We start from the raw sequence: 14456 nt of genomic DNA, 5'->3' as shown, positions 1-14456 counted from the left end.
GAAAATGACCCCAGAATAGAATTTTGATGATTCCAACAGCTATGTATGGTAATTTTGGACTTCGGAACGTGTTTGGAATTTTATTTGGAAGTCCGCGATTAAATTAGGCTTGAAATGGCTAAGAATAAGAATTTAAGTTTGGAAGTTTGACCGATGAGTTGCCTTTTTGATACCGGAGTCGGAATCAAGCTCCAAAATTTTTTATAGCTCCGTTATGTCATTTATGACTTGTGTGTAAAATTTGAGGTCAATTGGAGTTGATTTGATAGGTTCCGACATCGAATGTAGAAGTCGAAAACTCTTAGTTTTATTAAGCTTGAATTGGGGTATGATTCATGGTTTTAGCGTTGTTTAATGTGATTTAGAGGTTTGACTAAGTTTGTATGATGTTTTAGGACTTGTTGGTATATTTGGTTGAGGTCCCGAGGGCCTCGGGTGAGTTTCGGATGGTTACCGAATCAAAAATTGGACTTAAATGCTGCTGCAGTGTTTCCTCTTTTGTTGGATATTCTGAGTTGATATCGAGCCCAGGGTTGACGAGGCTCAGGCTCGAGCTTGAGATCGAAGCCATGATCGAAGGTCCAACTCGAGGACATGATCGAAGGTAAGGCTCGAGGGCTAGGATCGAGACCCATGCTCGATGCCCTGATCGAAGGCCCATGCTCGATGCCCTGATCGAAGGCACATGCTCGATGCCCTGATCGAAGGCCCAACCTCGATGTCCCGATCGAAGGCAGGCCATGACTGAGGTCCAGGCTCGAGCTTGTGATCGAAGCCGCGATCGAGGCCCAGTTCGAGGACTAGTTCCGAAGGCTGCTGGGCAGTTTTATAAAAATAGGGCATTCGTCCCATTTGTCATTTTTGAAGAACTTGAGCTTGAGCAGAGGCGACTTTAGGCATATTTTCAAGGGAAAAATATTGGGGTAAATGATTCTTACTCGGATTTGGTCTACATATACAAGCATATCATTGTTTTCACCATAAATAAGTGTTTTGAGATTTAAATTTGGGAAATTTATTTAGAAATCATATAGAAACGAATTTTTGAGATTTCGGTATCGATTCAGAGTCGGATTTGAGTGAAACTGGTATAGTTGGACTCATAATTGAATGGGTTGTTGTATTTCATAACTTTCGCCAGATTTCGAGATGTGTGCCCCACGGGCAAATTTTTAATTAATTTCGGGATTTCTATTAAAAATGTAGTATTTTCTTATAGAATTGATCCCTATAATTTTTAGTAATTATATCAAATTATTTAGGCTAGATTCGAGCGAGACAGAGTTGGATTATCGTGGAAAAGGCCTTCTAGTGGATTAAATTGGAGCAAATTGAAGTAAGTCTCGTGCCTAATCTTGTGAGGGGGAAATTTACCCCATAGGTGATTAAATTAAATATATTTTTGCTAAATTGCGGGGGCTACGTACGCACGAGGTGACGAGAGTCCGTGCGTAGCTACTATTAATGCTAAAGTCCGGGTAGTTTAGGACTCAAAGCATGAATTACTTGTGTGAATTGTATTCTTTATTAATTAAAATAATTGATGTATATATTGTGAATTGTTATGAAAAGTAGAAAAAAATGAAATTTTCATATGCTTAATTTTTATTTAAATCAATTAATTATTAAAAGAAATTATTCTCCTCCCAAAGTTATCTTATAATAAATATACTCTCCTTCTGGAGGCACATAAGAAAATGTCCTCCTTTCTTGTGGAGCGGGCCGAACGCCTCGGCAGGATAGATGCATCTATGGATCGCACCGCACGTCCCTCGGCAGTGTACACGACATTCTAGATCGGGCCGTACGTCCTTGGCAGAAATCGTGCTTAATAATAATAATTACACGATACTTTAATAATTTATTTCAGCTTGTGAAGCTAATTAATAAATTAAAAAATCCTTGGAATTTAATGAATTATTATTCTTGCTCGTTAAGGAATTAATTGTTACTCCTGTAAATGAGGTTTAATTGATAAATTGAAAATTATTTGAATTGAAGAAATTTAATTAATATATTGAGAATTGTTACATTTGAAGGAATTTGATTATTTCTGCTGATTAAATATATTATTGTAAATTCTGTAAATCATGCTGATTTAAATATTCTAGTTTTATTTCAGTTATTATTATTGACCCATAGTGAGTGTCAAAGTCGGTCATCTCGTCTCTACCACTTCGAGATTAGGCTTGATACTTACTGGGTACACGTTGTTTACGTACTCATACTACACTTGCTGTACTTTTTGTGCAGGATCTGAGACATGTACTAGTGGAGGACCTATCATCACATGCCCACGTCACCCCGAGGCATAGTGGTGAGCTGCCTTTCTGAGCCGTTCTGCAGCTACCAGTGTCTCTTCTTATATTTATATTCTGTCTATTTCATTTCAGACAGTATTTGGAGCTTTGTATTATCTACTAGATGCTCATGCACTTGTGACATCGGGTCTTGGCACACACATTGGTAGAAGTTGGTATTTTATTATTTTCTTCGAATAAAATTTTAACCAATGTACGTTTGACTTATTAGTTGGCTTGCCTAGCTGTAGGTCGTGATGGCGCCCAACACTACGAAGCTGTTGGAATCATCAAAATTCTATTCCGGGGTCGTTTTCACATAATTAGACATCCGGTTACTATTTGAAATTTTATATCTCGGGCTAGGGACCTCGGAATTTGATTCTGGGCATACACCTAAGTCCCAAATCACGATATGGACCTACCGGAACTGTCAAAACACTGATCCGAGTCTGTTTGCTCAAAATATTGACCAAAGTCAACTCAATTGAGTTTTAAAGCTCTAATCCACATTTTAAATCCATTTTTCACATAAAAACTTTCCATAAAATTTTACGGATTGCGCACGCACGTCGAGAAATGATAAATAGTACTTTTCGAGGTCTTAGAACACATAATTAATTATTAAATTTAAAGATGAAATTTTGGGTCATCATATTATAACTAGTAAATCTTAAAATCAAAGGTTTAGATGAAAAACCTAGATTGTAATAAAAATGAGATTTTAACCACGAAAATGGTTATGGAATCAGATAGAAATTATATATTTGAGTTCTTGAGATTATGGGTAACGTTTTCATCTGAAAATTGCCGGAATTCGGGCACGTGGGCCCGGGGTGAATTTTAGGAATTTTACCGTTTTGGTTAGGGTAAATTATTTAATAGCCTAAATTTGAATTAGTGAACACGTATTAATTATTTTGTATAATATTTGGATAGTTTCAGATTTTTCGGCATCGAATTGAGGTTTTCGCTACATTTTTTACCGGAAAAGTGGACTTTTAGACAAGGTAAGTCTCTTGTCTAATCTTGTGAGGGAAAAATTATCCCATAGGTGATTAAAATTAATAAATGTTGCTAATTGTGGGGGCTACGTGCGCCCGAGGTGACGAGAGTCCGTGCGTAGCTACTATTTATGCTAAAGTCCGAGTAGTTTAGGACTCAAATCATAAATTACATGTGTAAATTATATTTCTTATTTACTTAAATTATTAGAAATATATTATGAATTTTTAGGGAAAGATATTAAAAGAGAAGGTATTAAAAGATGAAAATCTCATATGCTTAATTTTCTGTTTAAATTAAATTGTTAAAAGAAATTGTTCATCCTCTTGAATTGATCTTATAATAAATACACTCTCCTTCTGTAGGTACATAATAAAATGTCTTATTTTCTTGTGGAGCAGGCCGAACGCCTCGGTATGATAGATGCATCTATGGAACGCGTTGCACGTCCCTCGGCAATGTACACGACACTTTGAAACGGGCCGTACTGTAACGACCCGCCCGGTCGTTTCGAGAGTTATAGCCTCGTTTTCCCCATTTCTGCTTCCTTTTGTGCTTTTTAGCTATGTTATGATATACCGGGTTAGTAGGTTCGGGTCCGGAGTGGTTTCAGAGTGGATCGAGACGCTTAGTCTCTAAAGTAGAAGCTTAAGTTGGAAAAGTCAACTGGATGTTGACCTATGTATAAACGATCTTAAATTTAAATTTTTATGGTTCCGTTAACTTCGTTAGGTGATTTTGGACTTAGGAGTGCATCCGGAATGTGATTTGGAGGTCCGTAGTGGGATTAGGCTTGAATTGGCGAAAGTTGGAAATTTGGAGATTACGTTCGGCAGTGGAAAATTTGATATGCAAGGCGGAATGGATTTTCGGAAGTTGGAGTAGGTTCCTGGAGTCATTTGTGACGTGTGTGTAAAATTTGAGGTCATTCGGACGTGGTTGGTAGGTTTCGACGTTGTTTGTGAAATTCGGAAGATTAGAAGTTCTTAGGCTTGAATCCGACGGTAATTTGTTGTTTTGATATTGTTTTGAGTGATTCGAAGGTTCGAGTAAGTTTGTATGTTGATATATGACTTGTTGGTATTTTTTGTTGAGGTCCTGAGTGCCTCAGGTGTGTTTTAGATGGTCGACAGATTGGTTTTTGGTGTTTGAGAGCTGATGGTGTGAATTCTGTTAGTGTTTCCTCACCTGTGGAAGGAGAGCCGCAGGTGCGAGGCCGCAAGTGCGATTGGGAAGTCGCAGGTGTGGGTAGTGCTGTGCTAGACAGGATGCGCACGTGCGAGATAGTGGTCGTATTTGCGAGCCCACAGGTGCGAGACCTGGGGCGCAGATGTGGAAGGGCAGAGTTGGTTAGTTTCCGCAGAAGCGGAGTGTGAGTGCGCAAGTGTGCGATCCGCAGGTGCGAGTTTTGTCCACAGATGTGGAACCTGGGATCCTAAGTGAGTTCCGCACCTGCGATGGATTTTCCGCAGGTGCGGTGGCGCAAAAGCGAGAATTGGTCCGCATGTGCGAAAGGCCTGGGCAGAAAGTATAAAAAGGAGACTTCGTGAATTTTGGTCTATTTCTCACCATTTTCAGTCGGTTTTAAAGCTTTTGGGAGTGATTTTGAAGAGAGATTCAAGGGGTTATCAGTGAGGTAAGTTGCTTGAGCCCTAATACTCGTGTTTATGGTGATTTCCCGTTTAATCATGTAATCAGTGGAGATTAGGGGTGAAAATGAGGGGTTAGGGCTTGGGATTTTGGAGAGTTTAATTTAAGGATGTGATGGACCAAATGATGTCGGATGTTGATAAATTTTGTATGTATGAACTCGTGAGTGAATGGGCTTTCTAGTTTTGTAAATTTTGTCGGATTTCGAGACGTGGGCCCGGGAACCGGGTTTGATTCAATTTCGGGATTTTGGGCTAATTTGATAGTTTTTCTTATGGAATTCATTCCATTAGCATATATTGATGGTATTGTACTGATTGTGAATAGATTCAGAGCATTTGGAGGTCGAGTCCTGAGGGTATTGCGGGGTAGAGATTTTACCGGTTTGAGGTAACTAACGATTGTAAATCTAGTCATGAGGGTATTAAACCCCGGATTTCATATTATTTTTTTTACAATTGTGAGGTGACGCACATGCTAGGTGACAGGCGTGTGGGCGTGCGCCAATGGAGATTGTGACTTGGTCCGTCCCGTAGCAACTTTAAGTTGCATATTTTGTTGAAACTATATGATACTTATGTGTTTTAGAAAGAGTTTCTGTAAATTGGGCAGAATGCCATGTTTGGGCCTTGTGCCAGTTCTGTTTGGACCTTAGAAGCCTTTTCTTACTATTCTCTCACTGTTTTCGATTGAAAATCTATATTCAGTCATGGTTATACCCGTTTACTGCATAACTCAGTTTTTATTACTCTATTTTGATGACTATAAATGTTGTTTTGGGCTGAATACCCAGATTTACTGAGAGCCCGAGTGGCTTAAGAGGTTATGACTGAGTGAGGCCGAGGGCCTGATTTGTGAGGATATTTATGGAATCGGGCTGCACGTTGCAGCATGTTTGATATAGGCCGAGGGCCTAATTGATTTATGCCATGATTTGGCTTGATATAACGCTTGGGCTGAAGGAGCCCTTCCGGAGTCTGTACACACACCCAGTGAGCGCAGGTACCTACTGAGTGCAAGTGCTGAGTGCTGAGTGACTGGGAGGCATGGGTGATGGTGAGGTATGCCCGAGTGGCTGTTTACGAGTGATTGTGAGGTGTGCCCGAGGGGCTATATACTAGTGATTGTGAGGTCTGCCCGAGAAGCTGTTTATGATTTCATCATTTTTGCTCACCTTTGCATTGAGCCTCTGTTTGAAACTGTTGAAAAATATCTTTAAATGATTTTTACTGGAACTGGGTTTAAACGAGATGATTTAGTTCAAACACTGATTTTTAAAGCATGTTGTATTTTTTACCGAGATTTCATTATATGAACTTTATATGCTTTATTGTTCGTCACTATTGCTCAGTCTTTATTTACTGTTGTTATTTACTGAGTTGGCGTACTCACATTACTCCTTGTTATTTACTGTTGACTATTCCGGTTGCAGATTTTCTCGGGGATATCAACGTAGCTGCTTGGAGATCGCATCCCTGCTGTTCTCCCTCTTATATTTCTTTAGTTGTATTTAGATATTTTTTAGACTATGTTAGTCTCGATATTGTCAGACAAATTGTAGTAGATGCTCATGACTAGTGACACCCCGATGTCGGGCTTTTCTTTTCCGCACTTTTATTTTGATTAGAACTCCTTTACGAATGTTTTTATGTTAAGAGCCTTGTAATTTCCTTTGAATTAAAAATATCGGTTTGTTTTGGAAATGACTCGCCTTGCCTAGTTCAACGATAGGCGCCATCACGACAGGGTTAGTCTGGGTCATGACACGTACGACCTCGGCAGAAATCGTGCCTAATAATAATAATAAATACACGATACTTCGATGTCTTTAATTTGCAGCTTGTGAATTTAATTAATGGTCTGGAAGTTGTTGAAATTGAAAGAATTTAATTATTTTTGCTGATTTAATAAAATTATTGTTAACTCTGTGAATCATGCTGATTTAAATAAATTCTATTTTATTCTATTTAGTATTGTTGACCCTTAGTGAGTCAAAGTCGACCATCTCGTCTCTACCACTTCGAGATTAGGCTTGATACTTATTGGGTACACGTTGTTTACGTACTCATACTATACTTGTTGCACTTTTTGTGCAGGATCTGAGGCAGGTACTAGTGGAGGACCAATCATCTTACACTCACGTTATCCAGAGGCGTAGTGGTGAGCTGCATTTCTGAGCCGTTCTGTAGCTACCAGTGTCTTTTCTTGTATTTACATTCTGTTTATTTTATTTCAGACAGTATTTGGAGTTTTGTATAATCTACTAGATGCTCATACACTTGTGACACCATGTCTTGGCACACACATTGGTAGAATTTGGAATTGTATAATTTTCTTGGATTTAAGTTAATCGATATCTTTTCTATTATCTTTAATATTGCAAGTAAAAGAATAAAAATTACTTAGAAAATTAATCTGAAAATAATTGATATATTTTTAATTTATTTGTTGGCTTGCCTAGCTTTAATGTTGGGCGCCATCATGATCTTTAGGTGAAATTGGGTCATGACAACATGGTATCAAAGCACTAGGTTCACGTAGGTCTCAAAAGTTATGAGTAGGCCTAATAGAGTCTTGCGGATCAGTACGATCACGTATGTACTTATCTTTGAGAGGTTATAGGGTGTTAGGAAACTACCTTTCTTCATCTTCCATCGTATAATTGATGTAGTACTAAATATCGTTCCCTTAATCTCTCACAGATGGTGAGAACGCGCTCAAATGAGGCTCCAGACCAGGGAAGAGCTACTCCCCCCAGTTGCTAGAGGCCGAGGAAAAGGCCAAGGGAGGGCTCCAACCCGTGGTATAGGGCGTCCCAGGACTGTTCCAGTTATTCCGCCAGTGGGTCCATCAGAGAATCCCATTGTTGAGAAACATGGTGAGGTGCTTGTGGCAGAACCAGCTCCAGTGGATTTCACATCTACACCAGGATTCCATGATGTCATGGATCGTATGCTGCGGTTCATGGACACTATGACTCAGGCCAGTTTATTTCCGGTAAACCCAGCCACATCTCAGGCAAGTGAGGGAGCACAGACTCTGACCACGCAGGCTTATAGACAGGCGTCTGCTGTATATCATACCCAAGGTGCACTACCCGTGAGTGGAGCCCATCCAGTGGCAGCAGCTATACCTGAGGCTAGGCCAGCTGCAGCTGCTGATCCGCAGAAACTATTGGACAGATGGACTAGACTACATCCTCCTATCTTTGGGGGAGAGCGACATGAGGATCCTCAGGACTTCATTGATCGGTGCAGGGACATACTGCACAACATGAGTATGTTGGAGTCTCATGGGGTTGACTTTGCTACTTTTCAGCTAGAGGGCAGAGCCCATAGATGGTGGAAGTTTTATATTCTTGGCAGACCAACAGATTCTCTTCCCATAACTTAGGACAGGTTCACCCGTATTTTCCTGGACAGGTATATTCTACCCTCCCAGAGGGAAGATTTGAGGTTTTAGTTTGAGCAACTCCAGCAGGGTCAAATGTCAGTGACCGATTATGAGGTGAGGTTTTCTGAGTTATCTCACCATGCACTTATGATACTCCCTACTGAGGCGGAGAGGGTGCAGATGTTTGTTGCGGGTTTACATACTGGCATCCATGCCACGATGGCTTGAGAGGTTGAGAGGGGTACTTCTTATGAGCCAGTCGTGGAGATACCCCGGAGGATTGAGGGTGTGCGTCAGCGGAGCCGAGAGCAGGTTATGAGAGATAAGCGGTTCAGGTATTCTGGAGAGTTCAGAGGTGCTCCATCTGGGGGCAGAGGTTAGTTCGTGAGAGGGCAGTCTAGCAGGCCCCCATATCCAGCACCACCGCCTCCTCGAGGTGCTCCTGTGGGACCGTATTTCAGTGCTATACCAGAGAGTTCTTATCGCCCACCAACTATTCAGGGTTCTTCCAGTGGGTATTCAGGTCCTTAGGGCTAGATATTTAGTCAGCAACACATCACACCGAATAGTTGTTACGAGTTCGGGGATCCCAGTCACATACGAAGATTCTGCCCTAGGCTTGGGGTAAACTAGTGCAACAAGGTCAACATCCTATGATTTCCGGACCAATTGCTCCACCAGTTGTTTGACCACCAAGAGGTGGAGGACAAGTGGGTAGGGTCCATCCTAGAGGTGGAGGTCAGCCAGGTAGAGGCCAGCCAGTTAGCGTTCCATCTCGGTTCTATGCTTTTCCGGCCAAACCAGATGCAGAGGCCTTAGATCTCGTGATTACAGGTATTATTTCTGTTTGTGGCAAATATGCCTCAGTATTGTTTGATCCAAGATCTACGTATTCATATGTGTCATCTCTATTTGCTCATTTTCTGGGTGTTTCTTGTGAGTCCTTGAGTACTCCTGTTTATGTGTCCACTCCTCTGGGCGATTCTGTTATTGTGAACCAGATCTACCGATCCTGTATTATTATATTTTGTGGTTATGACACTAGAGCAGATCTTCTACTGCTTGAGATGACCGACTTTGAAATTATTCTGGGCACGGATTGGTTATCTCCATATAATGCTATTCTAGATTATCATGCCAAGACTGTTACCTTGGCTATTCTAGCATTACCTAGGTTGGAGTGGAAGGGTTCGTCTGTTAGTACATTTAATCGAGTTATTTCTTTTATGAAGGCTCAACACATAGTTGAGAAGGATTATTTAGCTTATCTAGCCTATGTTTGGGATACTACTGCAGAGACTCCGGCTATTGATTCAATGCCTGTAGTTCGGGAGTTCTCCGATGTATTTCCTTCAGACCTTGAAGGTATGCCACCTGATCGTGATATTAATTTCTGTATTGACTCGGCTCGAGATACCCAGCCTATATCTATTCCACCGTATCACATGGCTCCAAAAGAATTGAAAGAACAGTTTTAGGAGTTATTAGCCAAAGGGTTCGTCAGACCGAGTGTATCGCCTTGGGGGCACATGTATTATTTGTGAAGAAGAATGATGGAAAAATGTGAATGTGTATTGATTTTTGCCAATCGAACAAAGTCACTATTAAGAACAAGTACCCGTTGTCATGTATTGATGATCTATTTGACTAGTTGCAAGGTGCTAGGGTGTTGTCTAAGATCGACTTATGGTCATGGTACCATCAGTTGAAGATTCGGGAATGAGATGTTCCGAAGACTGCTTTCCGGACTAGATATGGTCATTATGAGTTTCTGGTAATGTCCTTCGGTTTAAATAACGCCCCAACATCGTTTATGGATCTGATGAACATGGTATTCAGGCCATATATTTATTCGTTTGTCATTGTCTTCATTGATGACATTTTGATTTACTCGCTCAGTAAGGAGGAGCACGAGCAGCGTATGAGAGTGGTGCTTCAGACATTGCGGGAACAAAAGCTATATGCTAAGTTCTCCAGATGTGAGGTCTGACTAGAGTCTATAGTATTTTTAAGGCATATTGTATCGGGCGAGGGTATTAAGGTTGATCTCAAAAATATCGAGGCAATTCAGAATTGGCATCGTCCTACTTCGGCGACTGAGATCATGAGTGTTTTGGGTTTAGCGGGTTATTATCGTCGGTTCGTGAAAGGTTTTTCATCTATTGCGACACCTTTGACCAAATTAACCCAGAAGGGTACTCCATTCTGATGGTCCGATGATTGTGAAGCGAGCTTTCAGAAGCTCAAGACAGCATTGACTACAACACCAGTGTTAGTGTTGCCTTCCGGTTCGGGGATGTATACAGTTTATTGTGACGCTTCACGCGTTGGTTTGGGTTGTGTATTGATGCAGGAAAGGCGAGTTATTGCATATGCTTCACTTCAGCTGAAGCCCCACGAGAAGAGGTATCCAGTACATGATTTGGAGTTACTTGCGATTGTTCACGCTCTTAAGATTTGGAGGCATTATCTTTATGGGGTGTCCTGTGAAGTTTATACTTATCATCATAGTTTGCAATATTTGTTCAAGCAGAGGGACCTAAATTTGAGGCAGTGCAAATGGCTGGAGTTACTAAAAGATTATGATATTACTATCCTGTATCATCTGGTCAAATCAAATGTGGTTGTAGTCGCCTTGAGTAGAAAGGAGGAGAGTATGGGTAGTTTGGCTTTCATTTCAGTAGAGGAAAGGTCGTTAGCTTCGGATATTCAGTCCTTAGCTAACTGACTTGTGAGGCTGGATATTTCAGAACCCAACCGAGTTCTTGCATGTGTTGTGGCCCAGTCTTCACTATTTGAGCAGATCAAGGCTCGCCAGTATGATGATCCACACTTGATGGTTCTTCGAGAAACGGTACTACGAGGTAGTGCCAAGGAAGTTACTATTGGTATGGATGGTGTTCTGCGACTCCAGGATCGTCTATGTGTTCCTAATATGGATGGACTGATGAAAAAGATCCTAGAAGAAGAACATAGTTCTAGGTATTCTATTCATGTAGGTGCTACAAAGATGTATCGTGACTTAAGGAAGCATTATTGGTGGCGGCGAATGAAAAAGGACATAGTTGAGTATGTAGCTAGGTGTCTGAATTGCCAGCAAGTTAAATATGAGCACCTGAGGTCAGGTGGCCTACTTCAGCAGATGACTATACCAGAGTGAAAATGGGAACGTATCACTATGGACTTTGTAGTTGGGTTGCCGCGGACCTTGCGGAAGTTTGATGCAGTTTGGGTCATTGTCGACAGGTTGACCAAGTCGACACACTTTATTCCGGTTGTGACTACGTATACTTAAGAGAGGTTGGCCGAGATTTATATTCAAGAGATAGTTCGATTGCATGGTGTGCCAATTTCCATCATATCATATAGAGGCCCTCAGTTTACTTCACATTTCTGGAGGGCAGTACAGAGTGAATAGGGGACCTGTGTAGAGCTCAGCACAACCTTTCATCCACAGACCGACGGGCAGTCAGAGCGGACAATTCAGATTTTGGAGGATATGCTCAGGGCATGTGTGATTGATTTTGGAGGTCAGTGGGACTGTTTCTTGCCTTTGGCCGAGTTTGCTTATAATAATAGTTACCAATCCAGCATCGAGATGGCTCCATTTGAGGCTTTATATGGTCGGCATTGTCGTTCGCCATCGAATGGTTTGAGCCCGGTGAGGCTAAGTTATATGGTACTGATTTGGTGAAGGATGCCTTGGAAAAGGTAAAGTTGATTCAGGAGCGACTTCGTATAGCACAGTCCAGACAGAAGAGTTACGCGAATAAGAAAACGCGTGATTATCATTTATGGTGGGTGAAAAAGTTCTCTTGAAGGTTTCGCCGATGAAGGGAATCATGAGATTCGGGAAGAAGGGCAAGTTGAGTCCAAGTTTTATAGGTCCATTTGAGGTGTTGAGATGAGTTGGGGAGGTTGCTTATGAGCTTGCATTGCCTCCCTATCTATCAGGAGTTCATCTGGTTTTCCATGTATCTATGCCCCGGAAGTATCATGCCGACCTGTCATATGTGTTGGATTTCAGCACAATTCGGCTAGATAAGAGTTTTGGTTATGAAGAGGAGCCAGTTGCCATTGTTGATAAACAGGTTCACCAGTTGAGGTCCAAGAGGATTTCTGCAGTAAAAGTCTTGTGGATGGGCCAACCAGTCGAGGAAGCGACATGGGAGGCCGAGGAGGACATGCAGAGCAAATATCCACACTTATTTAGCACTCCAGGTATTATTCTAAACCCGTTCGAGGACAAATGTTTGTTTAAGAGATGGAGAATGTAATGACCCAACTGGTCATTTTAATTTTTTGAACCCCGTTCCCTAAAATAAAATTCACCGTATGTACTTTTATTGATTTATGACTTGCGGGGATGGTTGGTTCGGGATTTGGAAGTGTTCGGGTTGAAATCGGCATACTTGGTTCCTTAAGTTAGCCTTAAAAGGCCAAGTTTGGCTTCGGTCAATATTTTGAGAAAACAATCCCGGAATCAGAATTTGACGGTTCCAATAGGTTCATATGATGATTTCGGACGTGGGCGTATGTTCGAATCGGGTTTTGGATAACTTGGGAGCATTTTGGCGCTTAATAGTTAAAATCAACTATTTGAAGGTTTAAAGTTCTTAAAATTTGGTTTGGAGTAGGTTTTGGAATAATTGAAGTCTGTTTGGAATTCTGAGTTTGGGAATAGTTCCGTATAGTGATTTAAGACTTGCACGCAAATTTTCGTGTCATTCCTAGTAGTTTAAGTACGTTTCGGCGCATTGGAAGTAAATTGAAGAACTTGAAGTTCTTATGTTTGAATCAATTTGGTTTGGGTATGATTATTAGATTTTTTGTTGTTTTAGACGTTCCGAGAGTTCGAGCGAGTCCGTTTTATGATTTCAAACCTGTTGGTATGTTCGGGCTGGGCCCCGAGTGTTAACCGGACGAGGCTTGGACCAATTTTGTAAATATGAGCCAAAACTGAAGCTCCTAGCTACTCGCAAATGCGAAGGAGAGGAGCTGCCTAGCATCCGCAGATGCGAAGTGTTTTGGTGCACCTGCGAATGCGCAGGTGCGAAGGCCTTGAAGCGGAGGGATGTGCAGGTGCAAAGGAATGGGCGCACCTGCGCTTGCGCAGAAGCGAGCAATTTGTCCGCAGGTGCGGTGCCAGGCCAAAGAGGGAAATGCGCACCTGCGAGGAATTTCCACAGGTGCGAAAGCCACATATACGGTACTCCTCCGCAGGTGCAAAAAACCCGTTTGGGTAGAACCTTAAAACGGACGAAGCTCAGTCCATTTTTGTTCGTTTTTCTTTCATGTTTGGGCGATTTCAGAGCTTTTTGAGAGGAGATTTCAACTAGCAATTTCGAGGTAAGTTAATTCTACACACCTTGAGTTAAATATATAGATTATGGGTAGATTATAACTAGTAAATCTTTGAAATCAAAGGTTTAGATGAAAAACCTAGATTTTTATAAAAACAAGATTTTAACCACGAAAATGGTTATGAAATCAGATAGAAATTATATATTTGAGTTCTTGAGATTATGGGTAACGTTTTCATCCGAAAATTTTCGGACTCCGGGCACGTGAGCCCGGGGTGAATTTCAGAAATTTTACCGTTTTGGTTAGGGTAAATTATTTAATAGCCTAAATTTGAATTATTGAACATGTATTAATTATTTTGTATAATATTTGGATAGTTTCGGATTTTTCGTCATCAAATTGAGGTTTTTGCGTCATTTTTGATCGGAAAAGTGGACTTTGAGACAAGGTAAGTCTCTTGTCTAATCTTGTGTGGGGAAAATTACCCCATAGGTGATTAAAATTAATAAATGTTGCTAATAGTGGGGGCTACATACACACGAGGTGATGAGAGTCCGTACGTAGCTACTATTTATGCTAAAGTCCAGGTAGTTTATGACTCAAATCATGAAATATGTGTATAAATTGTATTCTTTACTTAATTAAATTATTTGATATATATATATTGTGAATTGTTAGGGAAAGTATTAAAATATGGAAATCTCATATGCTTAATTTTCTATTTAAATTAAATAATTGTTAAAAGAAATTATTCATCCTCTCGAATTGATCTTATAATAAATACACTCTCCTTTCGGAGGTACA

The sequence above is a fragment of the Nicotiana tabacum genome, unplaced genomic scaffold (assembly GCF_000715075.1).
Source record: "Nicotiana tabacum cultivar K326 unplaced genomic scaffold, ASM71507v2 Un00001, whole genome shotgun sequence".
Lineage (NCBI taxonomy): Eukaryota > Viridiplantae > Streptophyta > Magnoliopsida > Solanales > Solanaceae > Nicotiana > Nicotiana tabacum.
The sequence above is the reverse complement of the archived record's forward strand: the minus strand, read 5'-3'. Positions refer to the sequence as shown.